Source organism: Carcharhinus amblyrhynchos, chromosome 8 (assembly GCF_965287045.1).
Source record: "Carcharhinus amblyrhynchos chromosome 8, sCarAmb.v2.hapA, whole genome shotgun sequence".
Classification (NCBI taxonomy): Eukaryota; Metazoa; Chordata; class Chondrichthyes; order Carcharhiniformes; family Carcharhinidae; genus Carcharhinus; species Carcharhinus amblyrhynchos.
Window position 1 is genome coordinate 109,683,455 of NC_137331.1, and position 21,474 is coordinate 109,704,928.

At 45.5% G+C, this 21,474-nt stretch overlaps 1 protein-coding gene across 5 annotated transcripts in view; it reads left to right on the top strand.

The window, feature by feature from the left end:
* Positions 1 to 21,474, top strand: part of arhgap28 (Rho GTPase activating protein 28) — a 187,215-nt gene that overhangs the window by 81,776 nt on the left and 83,965 nt on the right. Inside the window, exon 1 of one of the 5 annotated variants that reach the window (XM_080194630.1) lies at positions 14,597 to 14,673. The exons of 3 other annotated variants lie outside the window; for them this stretch is intronic. The gene's annotated coding sequence lies outside the window, so the exon portion shown is untranslated. Of the gene's footprint in view, positions 1 to 14,596; positions 14,674 to 14,873; positions 15,078 to 21,474 lie in introns of those variants that run through there. One more of the 5 variants, XM_080194631.1, reaches the window with a different exon arrangement.

Genomic DNA, 21,474 nt, shown 5'->3' on the forward strand with positions numbered 1-21,474 from the left:
TCCACATGTTTACCCCCCGCCCCCGAGTCCCACCTGACAGTAAGAGGCAATTTATCATGGCCAATCAACCTCACCCACATGCCTTTCAGAACGTGGGAGGAAACTGGAGCACCCGGAGGAAACCCACACAGACACAGGGAGAATGTGCAAACTCCACACAGACAGTGACCCGAGGCCGGAATTGAACCCGGGTCCCTGGTTGTGTGAGGCAGCAGTGCTAACCACTCTGCCACCGTGCTGCCCTGCCTTGTGCCCATGGTGGGAGAAGGATGCCATCTCATTCTCCTACCCCCCCTCCCACAGCAGCTATGACAGCTCTGCCTGGCCTCACGTCTTCCTTCGTTTCCTTGTCCAGACCAAGGGGAGCCCCTGAGCAAGATGTCCATGACCAAGTTCTCCCTTTCTCCTGGTGACTGGTGGATAGAGCAGCACAACTCTCATTCTTCATAGCTGGAGTCCGCAGAATGTCTGAAATAAATGTTGCGTGTGTTAAAGTGTTGACAAAGTGTCCCAGAAAATGTCCTGATGTGATTCAGAATTCACCTCCCCCCCCCGACTTCACAGTTTACTTTTTGTTCTGTTCATTCATGGAATGTAGGCATCGCTGGCTGGGCTAGCATCTTATTGCCCATCTCTAATTGCCCTTGAACTGAGTGGCTTGCTAGACCATTTCAGGGGGCAGTTGAGAGTCAACTGCACAATGCTGTGGGCCTGGAGTCGCATGTGGGCCAGACTGGGTAAAGATGGTAGATTTTCTTCCCTAAAAGTCACTAGGGAGACAGATGGATTTTTATGACATTCATGATCATTATTAGATTTTTAAATGCAGATTTCAATTTAACTGACATTTCACCATCTGCCATGGGATTTGAACCCAGGTCCCCAGGATATTACTCAGGGTTTTGGGATTGCTAGTTGAGCGACAATACCGCTACGTCAACACTAGCCCCATAATTAATGACCATAAAATGGTGAGTATCTCCTAGAATCCCTACAGTACAGAGTGAAGCCATTTGGCCCTTTGAGCCTGCACCAACAATAACCCCACCCAGGCCATATCCCCGTAATCCCACATATTTACCCGCTAATCTCCCTGATACTAAGGGGGCAATTTAGCATGACCAATCCATCTAATCTGCACATCTTTGGACTGTGGGAGGAAACCAGAGCGCCCGGAGGAAACCCATGCAGACACGGGGAAAATGTGCAAACTCCACACAGCCAATGACCGAAGCCGAACTTGGTCTCTGATGCTGTGAGGCAGCAGTGCTAACCACTGTGCTACCATGCAGCCCTAAACTGCACTTGAAACCTACATAAATACTGAAGTGCTGTCCAGCAAAATGCTGTGCATCGTCTTTAGTGAATGATAGTTGGCATATCAAGTAACAGTCAGCTGTTTAACCAGCCTCTGTGAGGCATTCTTGGGTGCTGGCTTCAACACCTTCAGCAAGATTACATCCTGCGCTAAACATGAACTAAACCAGCATTACAACTTTACACTTCATCATGGGCAACACTTCAGTGTCTAACGTATTTGATGAAAATCTCCCTGCGGTTTGGACATATCTACATGCCTTCTCCAAGCCAATGGTTAGTAATGATAGTCATGATGTGGATATGCTGGCGTTGGACTGGGGTAAACACAGTAAAAAGTCATTACTACAGTAAAAAGACTTTTTACTGTAGTAATGATAGGACAGTGTGCATGTTGTTAGGATAGGATGACCTTTGCCCTTTTCTCAACCTTCTCCATGCTGCACCCTATCTGCTGTCCAAGAGAGTTGACAGGTGGTGACCTACTGTCAGATCTATAGCAACTCCTCCTAGTTGACAGGTCATAGAAATCATAGAAACCCTACAGTATAGAGGGAGACCATTCAGCCCATTGAGTCTGCACTGACAACAATCCCACCCAGGCTCTATTCCCGCTTAGTTACCCTGCTAATCTCTCTAACCTATCACACCCCAGGATACTAAGGGTTAATTTAGCATGTCCAATCAACCTAACCCGCACATCTTTGGACTGTGGGAGGAAACTGGAGTATCTGGAGGAAACCCACACAGACATGAGGAGAATGTGCAAACGCCACACAGACATTGACCCAAGCTGGGAGTCAAACTTGGGTCCCTGGAGCTGTGAGGCAGCAGTGCTAACCACTGTGCGACCGTGCTGCCCTGGAGAGGCGTCCAGAGAGCCTTGACTCTGATTCACCCCCCCCTTCTGAATGTATGTGCCAAACTTCTGATTGCCAGCTCTTTCTGAATGAGTGAAATCCAAACACTCAATTGATGCAGGGAAGCATCATGTACAGGGTACTGGAGCACTGGCTCGGAACAATGAATCTAAGTTCTCACAGTTTGCAAACTGGATAATAATTTACAAGGAATGTGATAAATGTTGACGCGAAAAGAAAATCATTTCGTGGAGCTAATCAAAACATTGGCATCAATGTTATCTCCGTCAGCTGTGGTTCAGCTAGTAACATTCTTGCTGCCTGAGACAGAAGGTTGTGGGTTCAACTCCCACACCAAAGACTTGCGTGTACATGATGTGGGCTGACGCTCCAGTACAGTACTCTATCAAGTGAGACAGGGCATTTCTCTTTTGGACAAGATGTTTGTGCCAAAGCCCTGCCTGCCTTCTGTGGCGGATATAAAAATGCACTATATACAGGGTGCACTGCTGAAAGATCCTTAGACAGCACCTTCCAAACTTTCGACCACTTCCATCCAGAAGGACAAGGGCAACAGACACATGCACCAGAATTCTACTGCCCTGCCCGCCACGGGAATCGGAGCGGGCGAGGGATGGAAGATCCATTGACCTCGGGTGCGATTTCCAGTCTCGGGTCACGAGGCTGTAAAATCCCAAACTGCAAGTTCCCCTCCAAGCCACTCAAAATCCCGACTTGGAAATATATCGCCGCTCCTTCAGAGTTTCTGAGTCAAAATCCTGGAATTCCCTCCCTAACGGCATTGTGGGTCAACCCTCAGCCTATGGACTGTAGCAATTCAAGAAGGCAGCACACCACTACCTTCTCAAGGGCAACTAGGGATGGGCAATAAATGCTGGCCAGCCAGTGATGCCCAGGGTTGAATAAAAAAAATTACACAGGCACTACATTGACCAAATGAGAAACTCTCCAGCCAGCATTTATCCCTTAACCAACATCAGCAAAAAGCAAATTATCTGGCCCTTGACGCATTGCAGTTTTTGTTTCCTTGCTACATGCAAAGTGACTCCCACATTTCATACTTCGAAATGGTGATGAAACTTTGAAACAACTTCACTGGCTGCAAAGCGTTTTGGGATGTGCTGAGGCCATAGAAAGTACTGTGTAGATGCAAGATTACAACTGTTGATTTATTATTGTCACATGTATTAGTATACAGACAAAGCATGCTGTATATAGAGAAGGAAAGGAGAGAGTACAGAATGTAGTGTTACAGTCGTAGCTAGGGTGCAGAGAAAGATCAGCTTAGTGCGCGGTAGGTCCATTCAAAAGTCTGATGCCAGCAGGGAAGAAGCTGCTCTTGAGTCGGTTGGTATGTGTCCTCAGACTTTTGTATCTGTTTCCTGAGGGAAGAAGCTGGAAGAGAGAATGTCAGTGGTGCGTGAATATGCTGGCTGTTTTTTCAAGGTAGCGGGAAGTGTAGACGGAATCAATGGATGGGAGGCTGATTTGCGTGATGGACTGGGCTACGTTCACAACCCTTTGTAGTTTCTTGTAGTCTTGAACAGAGCCAGAAAGAATTCTTTCTATGGTGCATCAGGTGGTGCTGGCAATTTTATATGCCTTCATCCTGTACCTGTTTTGTCTGCAAGACATAACAGGCTACAAGATTATCAGACAGTAATACGACTTCTGTGCTACCACAATCAGAGGGTTAGATTGCTTTGTTCAATTGCAGTATTTTCATATCCTTAACATATCATGTGAATTGTAAAGCTCTCTTTTGAACCCGTTATGAATTGAGCGAGGAAGTGGAAAGCTTAGAGCTTGACTGATGGGTATCCCAGGGCCTGACGTGACATTTTTGATAATGAAACAGTTTCGGGTCAGCCCAGCACCTTCTTACAGTTTTATAGATAGCAGTAGATTATTGGAACATAGTTGATATATTAGCTGAGGCAGCAGACATTAAAAGCTTCCATTCGTAAAGTGACTGCTGGAAGCAATAAAATGGCATGTCATGAGAAATTTATAAGGTAATCTTGAAGAGCACTTTAACGCTGAAATAATACAGCTTTCTCAGCCTTTGTGTGGACACTTTCCGTTTTATCAATCAATCTGTTACATTTCCTTAAATGTTTTTGGTACCTGTGACCGCACAACTTTCCCAAGAAGATGATCTTCTAATGTGTTTCTGTAAGTGTAACGTGACTGGATGAAGTGGATGGTTCTTCCCTAGATTCTTCAGTCAGTGGCGAAGTGATAATACTCATCGCTGACCTTGAAGGAAGTTCTCTACAGAGGTCCAGCGATCTTCACTTTCCCAAATGAAGTCACAGCCTTCTCCAGGCAAGATTTCTCAAAGAATCAACAAGGAAATCAATTGCTCCTGAAATGATTCAGACATGCAATAAGGTGATGAAATAGAATCTTTTAAAAGAATATTAAAACTGGAAGCTTTATCATAATTGAAAACTTTTATATTACACAAAATAAAAGTTTGTAACTTGTAAAAGTCTCTAACTTTTCCAGGCCAGAGAGGTTCTTCAGCAGTAGTTATAACTGAGTACAACAGTAAAATCCTAGTTCTAACTCATTAACAGGGCAGAATATTTTCGGGGCGTTTTTAACAGCAATATTATAGAATCCCTACAGTGCAGAAGGAGGCCATTCAGCCCATTGGGCCTGCATTGACAACAATCCCACCCAGGCCCAACCTTGTAACCCCACCTATTTACCCTGTTAATCACTGTGACACTGAGGGGCAATTTAACATGGCAATCGGCCTACCCTGTACATCTTTGGACTGTGGGAGGAAACCAGTGCATCTGGGGGAGACCCACACAGACATGGGGAGAACATGCAAACTCAGCACAGACAATGACCTGAGGCTGGAATTAAACCTGGGTTCCTGGCACTGTGAGGCAGCAGTGCTAATCACTGTGCTGCCCATGGTGGAATACTGAACCACATAGATCAATGATTGTTCAAGGTCCATCTGTAGTCTATGCTGGATTAGCTGCTTTCAGTAAGGGGCAGCATCTGATGATGTGTCAACTGACTTCAACGCAGGGAAAAATATACGCGGGTTTCTATCTCTGATTCTTCAGCAATGATCTGCCCAATCCCATGATCTGCTTTTGCAACTCAGCAACACGGCCGGCTGAGAACCAGGAAGATAAGTTCAGTGTTCTGACTGCACTCTTGTACTTGTGTACATGTACACATCAGACACAGGTATTCAAATTGCAGGATTCCGTGCCAAATTCTACAGGAAACAAGGGAACAGGGAGAGGGGTATGTTCAGGTCCCTGATACTATCAGTGGAAGCAGGGTGCAATGGGCAGGGTGGGTGTTGTGGGACTTCTTACAGGGTGTGAGACACAGTAGAAGTAGAGAAGAATTACCCCAGTCATGCACCGAAATTCTACCACCTTGCCTGCCATGGAATTGGAGCGGGCGAGGGGCGGACAACGAGGTCTGTTGACCTCCGGCGGGATTTTCCAATCTCGCTCGAGCAAGGCTGTAAAATCCGCCCGTAGAGTCATAGAGATATACAGCACAGAAACAGGCCCTTCAGCCCAACTCGTCCACGCCAACTAGATTTGCTAACCTGAACTAGTTCGATTTGCCTGCATTTAAGAACATAAGAACATTTGGCCCATATCCAATCCATCTACCTGTCCAAATGTATTTTAAATGTTGTAATTGTACCCAACTCTACCACCTTCTCTGGCAGCTCATTCCACCTACACCCCACCCTCTGGGTGGAAAAAGTTGCCCCTCAGGTCCCTTTTAAATCTTTCCCATCTCACCTTAAAGCTATGCCTTTTAGTCACCAGTCAGCCAAGAAACAGGTACGAGGGGACAATCAGAAGGAATATTGGGGGTGGGGAATGATCTGGAGTTCATTTTTTTAGCGTCTCTTCACACGCATGCTGTTTTTTTCCCTTTGGGAAGTAATGGGGTAGGCGATGGAAGGATTCCTCAGCTGATTATGTGCCTGTGGAACCAAGTGACCATGTTACGAACCGCGTTACAAACGCTCCTTCCCTGACCAACGGGTCTGAGCGTTGGACTCGAAGCCAGATTAATAAACTTAAAGACAACAGGAGAGCAGAGACTTTGCACCACTGATTATTTCAACATTCAGTTTGATGTTGTGAAAGAGAAACACTCGATGACTGAAGAGAAAGATTGTTAAATTTATTGCTGCTAACATCTCTCAGACAAGTCATTGCATATCTAGAGAGAATAATGGAACCCATTAGTGAGTTAGAAAGCAATGATGTCATTGACAGGCTCTCGATTTATGTTTCTGCTCTGAACCAGAGGATTTGATAGGTTAGATCAAGTGAAACTATTTCCTCTGATGGGGGCAGGGAGAACATAAGGGAGCATAAACTTGTAATTAAAGCAGGGACTTCAGGGGTGAAACAGTTTTCACACGCAAAATTCTGGAACACACTGCCATGGGCACAACTGCCTCATAGAACCAGGACCTAGGTTCGATTCCCAGCTTGGGTCACTGTCTGCAGTTTGCACATTCTCCCCATATCATAGAGGCATAGAAACCCTACAGTACAGAAAGAGGCCATTCAGCCCATCAAGTCTGCATCGACCACAATTCCATCCAGGCCCTATCCCCATATCCCTACATATTTACCATTAATCCCTCGAACCTATGCATCTCAGGATACAAAGGGCAATTTTTAGCATGACCAATCAATGTGACCCACACATCTTTGGACTGTGGGAGGAAACTGAAACACCCAGAGGAAGCCCATGCAGACACGAGGAGAATGTGCAGACTCCACACAGACAGTGACCCAAGCTGGGAATTGAACCCAAGTCCTTGAAGCTGTGAAGCAGCTAACCACTGTGCTACCGTGCCGCCCCACTTGGGTATCTGCGTGGGTTTCCTCTGGGTGCTCAGGCTTCCTCCCACATTCTAAAAGACATGCTGGTTAGGTGCATTGGCCATGCTAAATTCTCCCTCAGTGCACCCAAACAGGCGCCGGAGCGTGGCGACTAGGGGATTTTCACAGTAATTTTATTGCAGTGTTAATGTAAGCCGACTTGTGACTCTAATAAACAAACTTTAACTTTAAAAAATGACAATTTGTTGAAGCTAAGCCAATTGAAAATGTCGAAACGGAGATTTGTTTGATGAGAGGTATGGGATGGAATCTTGTGCCCTCCCTCAGGACAGGTTTGGTGACAGTGAGGGATTTCTAACTCCCCATCCTCCAACCTCTACCCTGATTAAGTCCAGAGTGTGAAGGCCCATCGATGCTTTCCCATCTCATCCCCCTCCTTAATTGCCCTTGAGAAGATGGTGGTGAGCTGCTTTCTTAGACCGTATCAGTTGCTGAGGTGTAGATACACCCACAGTGCTACAAGGGAGGGAGATCCTGGACTTCAACCCAGAGATAATGAATAAACGTATATATATATATTTCCAAATCTAGATGGTGAGTGGTTTGTAGAGGAACTTCCAGATGCTGGTGTTCCCAGGTACCTGCTGCCATTGTCCTTCCAGAAGATAGTGATCATGGGTTTGGAAGGTGTTGTCAAAGGAACCTTGGTGAATTGCTGCATTGTATCTTGTAAATGGTACATTTCGCTGCCATTGTACATTGGTGTTGGGGTGGGGGGGTGAAAATTTTGTAGAAGAGGTATTAATGAAGCGGGCTACTTTGCACTGGATTCTGTTAAGCTTTTTGAGTGTTGTTGGAGCTGCATTCAGCCAGGCAAGTGGAGAGTATTCCATTACATTCCTAACTTCTGCCTTGTAGATGGTGGACAGGCTATAGGACGTCAGGAGGCGTGTTGCTCAGTTCAGGATTCCCATTCTCTAACCTGCTCTGGTAGTTACAGTACTTATGTAACTAGTCCTGTTCAGTTTCTGGTCAATGGCAACCCCCAGAATGTTAATCATGGGGGATTCAATGATGGTAATGCCATTGAATGTCAAGGGGAAATGGTTAAATCTTCTCATGTTGGTCATTGCCTGGTACTTGTGAGAGGCAAATGTTACTTGCAACTTGTCAACCCAAGCCTAGATATTGTCCAAGTCTTGTTTCGTCTGGACATGGACTACTTCAGTGCCTGAGGAATCACAACTGATACTGAACATTGTGCAGTCATCAGTGAATATCCTCACTTCCGATATTATGATGGAAAGAAGGTCATTGATGAAGCAGTTGAATGTGGTTGGGCCTAGGACACAACCCGAGGGACTCCTGCAATAATATCCTGGAGCTGAGATGACTGACCTTCGACCACCACAACCATCTTCCTTTGTGCCAGGTATAACTCCAACCAACGGAGGGTTTTCCCTGATTTTGATTGATTTCAGTTTTGCCAGGGCTCCTTAAGGCCACACTTGGTCAAATGTTGCCTTGATATCAAGGGCAGTCAAGCTCACCTCACCTCTGGAATTCAGCTCTTTTGTTCATGTTTGAACTAAGGCTGTAATGCTGGGTGATAGTGGCAGACCCAAACTCAGCATCAATAGGCAGGTTATTGCTAAGTAAGCACTGCTTGATAGCACTGTTGTTGGTCTCTTCCATCACTTGCCTGATGATTGGGAGAAGACTGATGAGGCTGAGTGATTGGCTGAGTTGGGCTTGTCCTGCGTTTAGTGGGCAGGTCATGCCTGGGTAATTTTCCACATTGCTGGGTAGATGCCAGTATTATAGCTGCACTGGAACAGCTTGGCTAGGAGTGTGGCAGATTCTGGAGTTTGTCCAGGCGTCGTTCGTCATGATTGCTGTTTGGAGAGATGTTGCTTTAAGCCAGTCTAGTTTGTCCTCCATTCTTCATAGCTTTTCTTCCATTTCTGTGAAAGTGGCCAGCTACACATGTCAACATTGGCAATGGGAATAGTTGATGTAATCTGATTGATTCAAATGAATGCAAAGTTTCGTTCCTATAGGTTTGGCCACCATGGCTTTCTTACCCTATGATGTCAGCAAAAGAGTTAAATCCAGCAGTTTTAGCTTTGTGGAGCAAACTCCCAGAGGAGGTAGTTGATTCTGGATTAAATGGAAAATATGTTAGAGAAGGATTGGTAAGGAAATCTGATATGTACTGTATTTGTTGGATAAAAGAACGTAAAGTAATAGCGCGCAGTGTGGGTGAAAACAGCAAGGCAGGCTTAGTGTTCGCTCTACAATGTCTTGATCTAAACTAAAGCAAAAGCCCGTGAAGCAGCCAAAGACATCATGAACTACACAGAGGACTAGATTCTTAAAGTGACAGCACAATAACATTCCCACGTGTTTGGATATTTATCAATGCTATCCAGTGTAGGGCGGTATAGTAGTTTAGCATTGCTGCCTCACAGTGCCAGGGTCCTGGATTCAATTCAGCCTTGGGTGGACTGTCTGTGTGAAATTTGCACGTTCTTCCTGTGACTCTGTAGGTTTCCCCCGGGTGCTCCTGTTTCCTCCCACATTCCAGAGCTGTGCAGGTTAGCTGGGGGGTTTGGCCATGCTAAATTCCTCCTTCGTCTCCCAAGATATGGGAGGGTTCACTGACCTCGGGTGGGATTTTACAGTTTTGGGATGAGCAAGGCTGTAAAATCCCACCCCTGGTTCTTGACATTCTCCCACCCTCTGCAGAGGTGGTGGCCTTGAACTGCTGCCATCTGTGTGAGGCAGGTGCTGTTTAAGAACATAAGAACATAAGAAATAGGAGCAGGAGTAGGCCATCTGGCCCTTCGAGCCTGCCCCGCCATTCAATAAGATCATGGCTGATCTGTCGTGGCTCAGTTCCACTTTCCCGCCCTCTCCCCATAACCCTTAATCCCCTCTCTTATCAAAAACCCATCAACCCGCTTCTTAAAAATATTTAGCGAGGCAGCCTCCACCACTTCAACGGGCAGAGAATTCCAGATATTCACCACCCTTTGAGTGAAGAAGTTCCTCCTCAACTCCGTTCTAAACCGCCCCCCCTTTATCTTGAGGCTGTGCCCCCTAGTCCTACTGTCTTTTTTGAGCGGGAAGAGTCTCTCCACCTCTATCCTATCCATCCCATTCATCATCTTATATGTCTCAATGAGATCTCCCCTCATTCTTCTAAACTCTAACGAGTACAAGCCTAGTTTATTCAGCCTCTCCTCATAGCTCAACCCCCTCAACTCCGGTATCAGCCTAGTAAACCTCCTCTGCACTCCCTCCAAGGCCAAAATATCCTTGCGCAGGTGCGGCGCCCAAAACTGCACACAGTACTCCAGCTGCGGCCTCACCAATGCCCTATACAGCTGCAGCAAGACCTCCCTACTTTTATATTCAAGAAGAATTTCAGTGTGTTGGCCCAGTGACTTTGCACATATGGCGATGTATTTCAATGTCAAAATTTGGAGGGATACTTTTAAGTGATGTTGTTCACACGCAGCATGGTGGCACAGTGGTTAGCATTGCTGCCTCACAGCACCAGGGATTCAGGTTCAATTCTGGCCTTGGATTGCTGTCTGTGTGGAGATTGCACATTCTCCCATGTCTGCGTGGGTTTCCTCTGGGTACTCCAATTTTCTGCGAGTTAGGTTGATTGGCCATGCTAAATTGACCCTAATGTCAGGGGATTAACAGAGTAAATATGTCGGGGTACGGGAATAGAGCCTGGGTGGGATTGTGGTCAGTGCAGGCTGGATGGGCTAAATGGCCTTCTTCTGCACTGTAGGGATTCTATGATCCACTACATTTGTTGCCTAGACAACAGAAATTGCAGTTTAGAAAGGTGCACAGAAGGAACCTTAGTCAGTGGTTGCAGTGTATCTTGTGGATGGTACACTGCCAATGTGCATTGGTGATAGCAGGGGTGAATGTTTGAGGTACTGGATGGAGTGCCAGTAAAGCTGGCTGCATTATCCTGGATGGTATCCAGCTTGTGTGTGTGCCTGTGTTAGTGTATGTGTATTGTTGTGCATGCGTCTGTGTGTTTTATGTGTGCGTGCCTATGCCTGCATGTTGTGTGTATGTTCACCTGCGTCTGTGTGCTGTGTTGTGTGTGTGTGTGCGTGCAGGCACCTGTGTCTAAATGTTTGTGCGCCTGTGTCTGTATGTGCTGAGTTGGGGGTGTGTGTGTGTGTCATAGAATCCCTACAGTGCAGAAAGAGGCCAGTTGGCCCATTGAGTCTGCACTGACCACAATCCCACCCAGGCCCTACCCTTACATATTTACCTGCTAATCCCTCTAACCTAAGACACTAAAGGGCAATTGTATCATGACCAATCAACGAAACCTGCACATCTTTGGACTGTGGGAGGAAACCAGAGCACCCGGAGGAAACCCATGCAGACACAAGGAGAATATGCAAACCCTACACAGACAGTGACCCAAGCCGGGAATCGAACCTAGGTCCCTGGAGCTGTGAAGCAGCAGTGCTAACCAATGTGCTACCGTGCCACCTGTGTGTGTGTTGTGTGTGTTTGCGTGTGTGTGCATGTCTGTCTTGTGTGTGCATTTAGAAACTATTCTCTTCACTTTTGTTGCTGAGGCCTCTTTGGACTTTTTAAACCAGTTCTGACTGATAGAATTTCCAACCTTCAGAATTAGCTGCCACAATGTAAATGGCTCAGGGAACAAATCTCTCCCTCTAATCCTTCCACTGCACTGAGAAATCCTCACAGGAACACAAGTAGGACAAAGGTGGAGTGGGGAGGCAGGAGAAATTAAAATGACATTCCTTGGCATTGTGGTAAAGATTAATTTTTCATTCCAATGAACATGCAAAACCAAGCTATACTGTTGACTTTGTAATAATTGAAAAACAGAGATCAGTGAATGCATGTTTGCTTTGATAACCTTAGTATTGTATAATAATTATTTGACCAATAACCCAAATTATCACACTAAATATCTGACCATCTCAGCTGATCCCCATGTATTTTGCTGTTAGGCACTTTGAACAGTTGAGTAAACAACTTTTTACACAGCAATGTTGATTTGTTCTCACTTATTTAGCAGCTCAGTTGTTTTAAGTACCTGACAGCACAGAACTGGCTCCACAGATCAGTGCAAGCACCAGTATAGTCAAAGGAAAACCTGCACAAAACTCATATTGGTTTTGGAAACCAGACATTGAATTTTGGACTTTTGGATCATTTCAGGTGATTCACCTTCAAGAATATCTTATTGACTGTTAGGGGTTAGCCATGATAAATTGCCCCTTAATGTCAGGGGGATTGTGAGGGTAAATAGATGGGGTTATGGAGATGGGGGATATGTGGGGTTATGGGGATAGGATAGAACCTGGGTGAGAATGTTGTCGCTGCACGTTCGATGGTCCAAATGGCCTCCTTCTGCACTGTAGATTCTATGATTCTGAGGAAGTATATAAATGCAAATTTGTTCACGTTACTAAGTTTAATAGCTTAAAAATTACTTTGCTATGGCACAGTGGCACAGTTGATGGCACTGTTGACTCACAGCACTAGGGACCCGGGTTCAATTCTGTGCCTGCACGTTCTCCCTGTGTCTTTGTGGGTTTCTTCCCACAGTCCAAAAGATATGCTGGTTAGGTCCGCATTTGCCATGCTAAATTCTCCTTCAATGTACCCGAACAGGCGCCGGAGTGTGGCGACTTGAGGATTTTCACGGTAACTTCATTGCAGTGTTAATGTAAATCTACTTCTGACACTATTAAGTAAACTTTAAAAATATTAAATCCTGATGAATTTGACATTTAAAAGTGTGAGCTTTTAGTAATAAATGAACATGAAATTGACTTGAAATTCATCCGGGATATGTTACAGTAAATAGATAGTTTTACAATAAAGGTAAAGTTGCCATAGTCCCAGATGACATAGGCTGCTCTTCCAGAGTTTTGGCAGCAATGGGAAGCTGAACTTAATTTCCACTGAAAACCACACACATAGATGAGCCTCTTGTTTAACGTGAACCCCCTGAGGTTGTGGACTTCCCATAAAATCAGGACAATGTCAAACTATGAAGAGAAAGCTACTTTGTGTGAAATTCCATCTGACTAAATTATATAAGAAAGTCCCAATCACTATGTCTATTATTAGGAACAAATAGCAAAGCCAAAGTATAACTGAAAGAACTGGAAACTAAAATAGGGTCAGTTCCATATTCTTCGCACAATGGTATTCCAAAGAATGGGTACAGCTAAAGTCATGAGAAGCCCAAGGAGCTTGAAATGTTGCAGTAGAATTCTTTTTAAATTCCAGTAGCTACCAGCTGTTTTAAGAATGTCCTAAATATGGTAAGGATACTAAAGTTAAAGTTTATTCATTAGTCACAAGTAAGGCTTATATTAAGACTGTGACGAAGTTACTGGGAATTTTCCCTAGTCGCCACATTCTGGCGCCTGCTTGGGTCAACGCACCTAATCAGCATGTTTTTCAGACTGCGGGAGGAAACCGGAGCATCCAGAGGAAACCCACACAGACATGAGGGAAATGTGCACACAGACAGTGACCCAAACCAGGAATCTAACCTGGGACCCTGGCGCTGTGAGGCAACAGTGCTAACCACTGTGCCGCCCACGGCTAGAACGTAAGAATTAGGTTATCTGGCCCCGAGAATCTGCTCCGCTATTCAATAAGATCATGGCTGATCTTTTTGTGGACTCAGCTCCACTTACCCGCCAGCTCACCATAACTCTTAATTCCTTTATTATTCAAGTATTTATGTATCCTTGCCTTAAAAACATTCAATGAGGTAGCCTCAACTGCTTCACTGGGCAGGGAATTCCACAGATTCACAATCCTTTGGGTGAAGAAGTTCCTCCTTAACTGAGCCCTAAATCTGCTCCCCCTTATTTTGAGGCTATGCCCCCTAGTTCCAGTTTCACCTGCCTGGGGAAACAACCTCCCTGCTTCTAACCTTCATAATCTTGTATATTTCTATAAGATGCCCCTCATTCTCCTGAACTCCAATGAGTCTAGCCCCCGTCTACTCAGTCTCTCCTCTAGCATAGGCTAGGGAAAAGGGACACTCTGCTATAAAAACAGTGAGAAATAACAAAAGATTCACTGCAACGAAAGCTAAAAGTGGAAAGGGAAGGTAAAGCCATCGCACAGGTCAGTCAACAACTGTGTTTTGGGAGTGGGACTGTCGTGAGAGATTTACACTCAAAACATGAACCTGTTTTCTCTCTTTACACAATGCCCTTCAGTTCCAGCATTTTCTTACTCCGTCTCACGGTGCGAGTGACATTGTGAGTGGATTGTCTGCAGGAAAGACGATCTCTAGCCAGACGCTGGAACACTGAAACCCTCACCCGGAGCCGGTGAATGATGAAAAGCCGAGGACTTAAAGCATGAAATCCCTGCTGAACCCAGCCCCAAATTGGTTATACGCGCCTGATTTTATTTCACCCGAGCGCAGGTCCTCTCGGATGTCAGGAGGAGGGGAAAGAAAGGAGCATTTTCACTCGGGATGTGGGGCTGCAATCCATTAAGAGTCTAAGAAAACCATTTAGAAAATCACAGGGCGCGGGCGTCGGTGAATGAAATTAACTCAAGTAAGTGAGTGAGTGTGTGTGTGCAGGATTGATGCTTGGTCGTGACTTCAGCGGCACTTTAGTGTAATGAGCTGGAGTGGCAGCTGCATTGTAACGCAGTTTGTTTTTTATTCCCCCCTGATAAGATATAGTGGATCCCATTTAATTTGCTTAAGCTGTCGGTGAGGGACAGAAGGAGAGCTTATACAGGCGGTGCCGAAAGGGGCCAGTGGCTTTGACAAAGTGTCCTCTCGTGTTGAGGAAACAGTTTAGCGGTGCCCAGGGGAGTTGGAGGCTGCATCTGCCTGATTGAAACCGAGCTCCAATCGGGCATGAAGTGCGCTTTGCAGAAGCAACCCAGACTCGAATGGGCACACTCGGCTTCCAAGCGGTCGCAACAAGTCTGCTGTTGGCTGGCGAGGGAGGTTTGTGCTTCTGTTTTGTGACAATCTGCTTAAAAGACGGTGTAAGTGAAATTGTAAGAATTTGAGAATAAGTCCAATTTTGCTGATTGGTGGCCGTTTGTGAGCCCTTCCCAGTACTCCACACTTTCTTGGTCGTTTTCTGCAGTATGCAATATTTAGAACTGTGCCAACAACTCTGAATTAAATGTTAAGGTTTTAAGTATTTGTTTCAAGTGGAAAGTTGCGAGCAGATATTTAGTGGGGTTTGCATGGAAATTTGTTGCTGGGAGTTTCCCTTGTTGGATCCAGAAGGGTAGGGATGGGGGGAATTTGGTTTGACTTTTGGGGAAAGGCGGATGAAGTAACCATGGAACAATATGGCAGGAAAGGAATTGCAAGAAAGGCCGAGATGCTGATGTCCAGGGGTATACATTCGCTGTCAGCTGCTACTTTACTGTTTCCAACTAGTTGCTTCCTATCAAGCCGATATATCTGCTTAACAGCCGGTTGGTGAGAGAGAACTTTAGTATTGCTGATAAAAGCCATTTTGTCAAAGCTTTTTGTCTTAGATTCATCAGAATAGTTGCAAGATTGGCAATATCAGCGGAAATAACAGTTTTATACTGTATGAGAAGGGAGTGTTGATTCATTGGCAAGTGGACTCTGATTTGTAGAGTCGATGCCATGGACTTATCCAGTTAGGCGTTGGCCAACATTATCAAGCACCATTGAATCCAATCAGGAATGAACCCTCCTGAAATACAGCTGCCTGTTAGTCATGGTTAGTAGTGGTAAGTTTGGACAGCCATGTAAATTGTATGTGTTTGTTGCAGCAGTCTTGGATCAACTGCTCCTTTCATGCAGCCCTTGATACTTAACCTTCTTTGATTACAATAGAATATTGCGTATAACAGGCAGACAATCTGATGCTCTTTTGTACCAATGCCTAAGGTGAATTTCTATCCCTAGAGCTCCATCTGAAAGCACTGCTGAGATTTGAGTTGTTGGGAAAACCGAAATGGGTGCAGGAAAGGCATGTGCCGGTTAGGAGGAAGGATGGGAAAGGTAGGATTAGAGAGCCGTGGATTACTAGAGATATTGAGGACCTGGTCAGGAAGAAACGAGAGGTGTATGTCAGGTCTAAGCAACTAGGAATGGAGAGAGCGTTGGAGAAGTACAGAGAGAGTAGGAGGGATCTCAAAAGGGGAGTTAGGAGGGCAAAAAGGGGGCATGAAATGGCTTTGGCAGGTAGGATTAAGAAAAATCCAAAGGCATTTTACTCCTGTGTTAGGATCAAGAGGGTGGCTAGGGGGAAAATTGGTCCCCTCAGGGACAGAGGAGGGGAATTGTGCTTGGAGTCTGAGGGAATGGGGGAGATCCTGAATGAATACTTTGCGTCGGTATTCACGAAGGAGAGGGGCGTGATGTCTGGTACAGTCATTGAGGGAGCTTTGGACCAACTGAAGGAAATATCGATTACGAGGGAGGAAGTGTTAGGGCTTTTAGGTAGCATTAAAACTGATAAACCTCCGGGGCCTGATGGCATTTATCCTAGGCTGCTTAGGGAGGCGAGGGATGAGATTGCTGGGCCTCTGACGCAAATCTTTGTCTCTTCTTTGGACACAGGTGAGGTCCCAGAGGACTGGAGGATAGCGAACATGGTACCGTTGTTTAAAAAGGGTAGGAGGGATAACCCGGGTAACTATAGGCCGGTGAGTTTGACATCAGTGGTAGGCAAGTTGATGGAGAGGATTCTTAGGGATAGGATGTATGAGCACTTAAAGTGCTGCGATCTGATTAAGGATACGCAGCATGGCTTTGTAAAGGGGCAGTCTTGCCTTACGAATCTGGTAGAATTTTTTGAGGAGGTGACAAAAACGGTCGACGAAGGACGAGCCATTGATGTCGTCTGTATGGATTTCAGTAAGGCGTTTGTCAAAGTCCCTCATGGTAGGTTGGTAGAAAAGATTAAGGCTCATGGGATATGTGGTCAGGTATCTAGATGGGTGGAGAACTGGCTTGCAAAGAGGAGTCACAGAGTAGTAGTGGAGGGGTCCTTTTCTAGCTGGAGGTCTGTCACTAGTGGTGTGCTGCAGGGCTCAGTACTGGGACCTCTTCTCTTTGTAGTGTATATGAATGACTTGGAAGAAGGATTAAGTGGGGTGATCAGCAAATTTGCAGATGACACTAAGATGGCTGGATTGGCGGGCAGTGAGGAGCAGTGCCTGGCAATATTGATAGGCTGGTATATTGGACAGATATATGGCAAATGGAGTTTAATCTGGATAAATGTGAGGTGATGCATTTTGGCCAGAATAATGTAGGGGGGAGTTATATGATAAAGGGTAAGCCTATAAAGAGTATAGAAATGCAGTGAGACCTGGGGGTGCAAGTGCACAAGTCTTTGAAGGTGGCAGTACAAGTGGAGAAAGTTGTGCAGAAAGCCTATGGTATATTAGCCTTTATAGGAAGGGGTATAGAGTATAAGAGCTGGAGTCTAATGTTGCAGTTGTATAGAACGTTGGTTAGACCGCATTTGGAGTACTGCGTCCAGTTCTGGTCACCTTACTACTGGAAGGACGTGGAGACTCTGGAGAGAGTGCAGAGGAGGTTTACCAGAATGTTGCCTGGTATGGAAGGACTGGGTTATGAGGAAAGATTGAGCAAATTGGGGCTGTTTTCCCTTGAAAGACGGCGACTGAGCGGGGATCTAATAGAGGTATATAAGATTATGAAGGGTATAGATAGAGTAAACAGAGGTAAGCTATTTCCTATGTTAGAGACACACAGTACGAGGGGCCATGGGCTTAAGGTGAGGGGGGAAGAGGTATAACACCGATATTAGAGGGAGGTTTTTCACACAGAGGGTAGTGGGGGTATGAAATGCTCTGCCAAGTAAGGTGGTGGAGGCAGGCACGCTGGAGTTGTTTAAGAGTAACTTAGACAGGCACATGAGTGGGTTGGAGATGGAGGGGCATAGGAGATTGTTTTAAATAAGGTTCATTAGCCTTGGGACGTCCCTGGTAATGTATAAGGATGTGGTATGATAATAATGTTTTCTCTTTTAATTCACAGGTTTTAAGTCGGTCCACCTTGTTGTCCAATGAGGGGCATACACGCGATGGGTCGTACAAGGGCTGCTCTTGGATGTTCGAGAATAGCCTAGTACTTCATGTCGTTAGTGTGTGCTTAAACTGGACCAGATGCTGGGCTACATGACAGCTCAGTGACTATCACTGTTTGCTGTGCAGACACATGGACTTGGGCCAGTGTCTGTGGGAGTTTGCGCATTCTCCCCGTGCTTGCGTGGGTTTTCTCCGGGTGCTCTGGTTTCCTCCCACACCCCAAAGATGTGCTATTAGGCTGATTGGAAGTAATAAATTGTCCCTAAATTAGTTTTCCTCAATGTGGATTGCCATAAAACAATAGATAAGGGTCATGGTGGAGGGGGGGGACTGGTAATGTTAAAATGGCGGCGCGGGCTCGTTGGGCCAAAGGGCCTGTTTCCCGGGCTGTTTTTGTTCTTTGTTCTTCTTTGTATGTACGCTTGCTGAGGGTGTATCTATGTACTGCCACCCTGTATGAACTACACAGCATCTGTAGTCCACTTTTAGATGCAATACCCACCTTTTGGACAAGATGTCACAGTGAGGCCCCATCTAGCTTTCCAGGTGGTTATTAAGGATCCCAAAGAAGCAACTTCTGTGGTGTCCGGGCATATCCCTCAACATCACAAAGGCTGTGGGAGTTTACTGTGTATTTCCCATGTTCCAACAGGGACTATGCTGCGGAAGAATCTCAGCGGCTTGCATTGGGGTCATGATAAGTGTTATCGATGCCCGTGTTTTTTTGCAATATTCTCCCTGTACCTCCTGAAGATCCTGAGGGCGGGATTTTCCAGCCACGTTTGCCCCAAAACTGGAAAATCTCGCCTGAGATCAGCGAACCTTTACATGGTCCACTACAGTTCCCATGGCAGGTGGGACAGGAAATTTCTGCCCTTATTCTTGCTGGGGTATCATCTTTTGCATCTTGGCAAAGACTTGGATTGCGAATAGGCTCTGAGAGTGCTGTTAACCTCATTTCATTTTCATAGACTCCCGAGAGCAGAAGGAGATTGTTCGGCTCATTGAGCCTGCAGCAACAACAGTCCCACCCGGGCCCTATCCCACAACCCCACATATTTACTCTTCTAGTCCCTCTGACACTAAGGGGCAGTTTAGCATGGCCAATCCATCTAGCCCGCATGTCTTTGGACTGTGGGAGGAAACAGGAGCACCCGGAGGAAACCCACGCAGACACGGGGAGGAAGTGCAAACTCCGCACAGACAGTAACCCAAGCTGGGGTTTGAACCTGGTCCCTAGCACTGTGAGGCAGTAGTGCTAAGCGCTCTGCCGTGGCCTGATTGTGCCCTCACCAATATCCAGGTAAAATCACTTCCTGTCAAAGTAGGGTGACTGGATTGTGATTGCATTTTATTCCCCTTTCCCTATCTCCAGGGACACTAAATTTTAAGAGTTTGCAATCACCTGTCACTAAACACAGTTGCTGGAATTTTAAAGCCCGCCCATCATGGGAATCGGACTGGGTCATGGGAAGGTCCGTTGACCTTGGGCGGGATTTTACGGCCTCACTCGTCCTGAAACTGCTAATTCCCGCCTGAGGCCAACGGATCTTCCCTGGCCCACCCTCGCTCCGTTTCGTGGCAGGCGGGACGGTAAAATTCTGGCCAATATCACACTTTGGCCTCTCTTGCTGTATAGTAACTCGCCTTCTAAGAAGGTTTGTTTTTGCCGATGGAATTTCCTCTAAACAGCCAGATAGGATGGATGCAGGATAACATGTGGCAGGCAGGGTGTAAAACAGATTCCTGTTTTCAAGTAGCAGCAATGTTTTATGACTCTGTACTTCCTTGTTACAATTAGATTTTTGCGAGCTTTGATACAGAAGTCAAGTGACACATTTTCCAGTTTGACTTTGATTCCGTTGCTGTGATGGAGAAATAAAGGTCCAAAATAATTGTGGCTGAAAGGGGCAATGTGGTCCCATTTCCTTGTTTGATCTTGATTTATGTTAGTGCTGTGGGCAAGAAAACAGCTTGGCCATGTGGAAAGGCTGACAGTACTGAATGGTGAACTTGTCCTTCAACAGATACACAGTAATCAACTCAGAGGAAATGATCGGTAACACTATTTTAATGACACACAGAACATCTTTTTTCCAACGCTTTAATAACAATGTATTCATGGCATATTAAAAATAAACTGCTGTTTGCATTTTTTAAGAACTAGATAATGTATTGAGGGAGGTGGTGCTATAGTGGTAGTGTCATAGAGTCATAAAAGTTTACAGCATGGAAACAGGCCCTTTGGTCCAACTTGTCCATGCCTCTTTTTTTTAATGACTAAGCTAGCCCCATGCCCTCGTTTTGGCCCATATCCCTCTATAGCCATCTTATTCATGTAACTATCTAAATGCTTTTTAAAAGACAAAATTGTACCCGCCTCTACTACTACCTCTGGGAACTTGTTCCAGACATTCACCACCCTCTGGGTGAAAACCATAGTAACTTTATTGCAGTGCTAATGTAAGCTTATTTGTGACTAATAAATTAACTTTTAAAAAAAAACATTGCCCCTCTGGACCCTTTTGTATCTCTCCTCTCTCACCTTAAACCTATGGCTTCTAGTTTTAGACTGCCCTACCTTTGGGAAAAGACGCTGACTGTCTAGCTGATCTGTGCCCCTCATTATTTTATACACCTCTATAAAATCACCTTAAGTCTCCTACGCTCCAGAAAAAAATGTCCCAGTCTATCCAGCCTCTCCTTATAATTCAAATGTCACGGGACTATGGGTGCCATGTGTTCAAATCCCACCAAGGCAGCTAGCGCATTGTTGCTCAACTAGTAATCCAGAGACCCAGGGTTATGCTCTGGGGACCTGAATCCCAAATGGTGAAATTTTAATTCAATAAAACTCTGGAATTAAAAGTGTAATGATGACAATGAAACCATTGTCAATTGTCACGAAGACCCATCTGATTCACTAATGCTCTGGGCTTCCTCTCGGTGCTCCGGTTTCCTCCCACAGTCCAAAAGACGTGCTGGCTAGGTGCATTGGCCATGCTAAGTTCTCCCTCCGTGTACCCGAACAGGGGCTGGACTGTGGCGACTAGAGATTTTCATAGTAACTTCATTGCAGTGTTAATGTAAGTCTACTTGTGACACTAATAAATAAACTTTAACAATAAATGTTGGTCCGGCCAATGACACCCACATCCCATGAACAAATGTTGAAAAAACTAATTTAAAAATCTGAAATTGAAAATCGTAATTGTAATAATGAAGCTATCGTTGGTAGTCATTTAAAAACCCATCTGGTTCACTAATGCCCTTTTAGGCAAGGAAATCTGCCA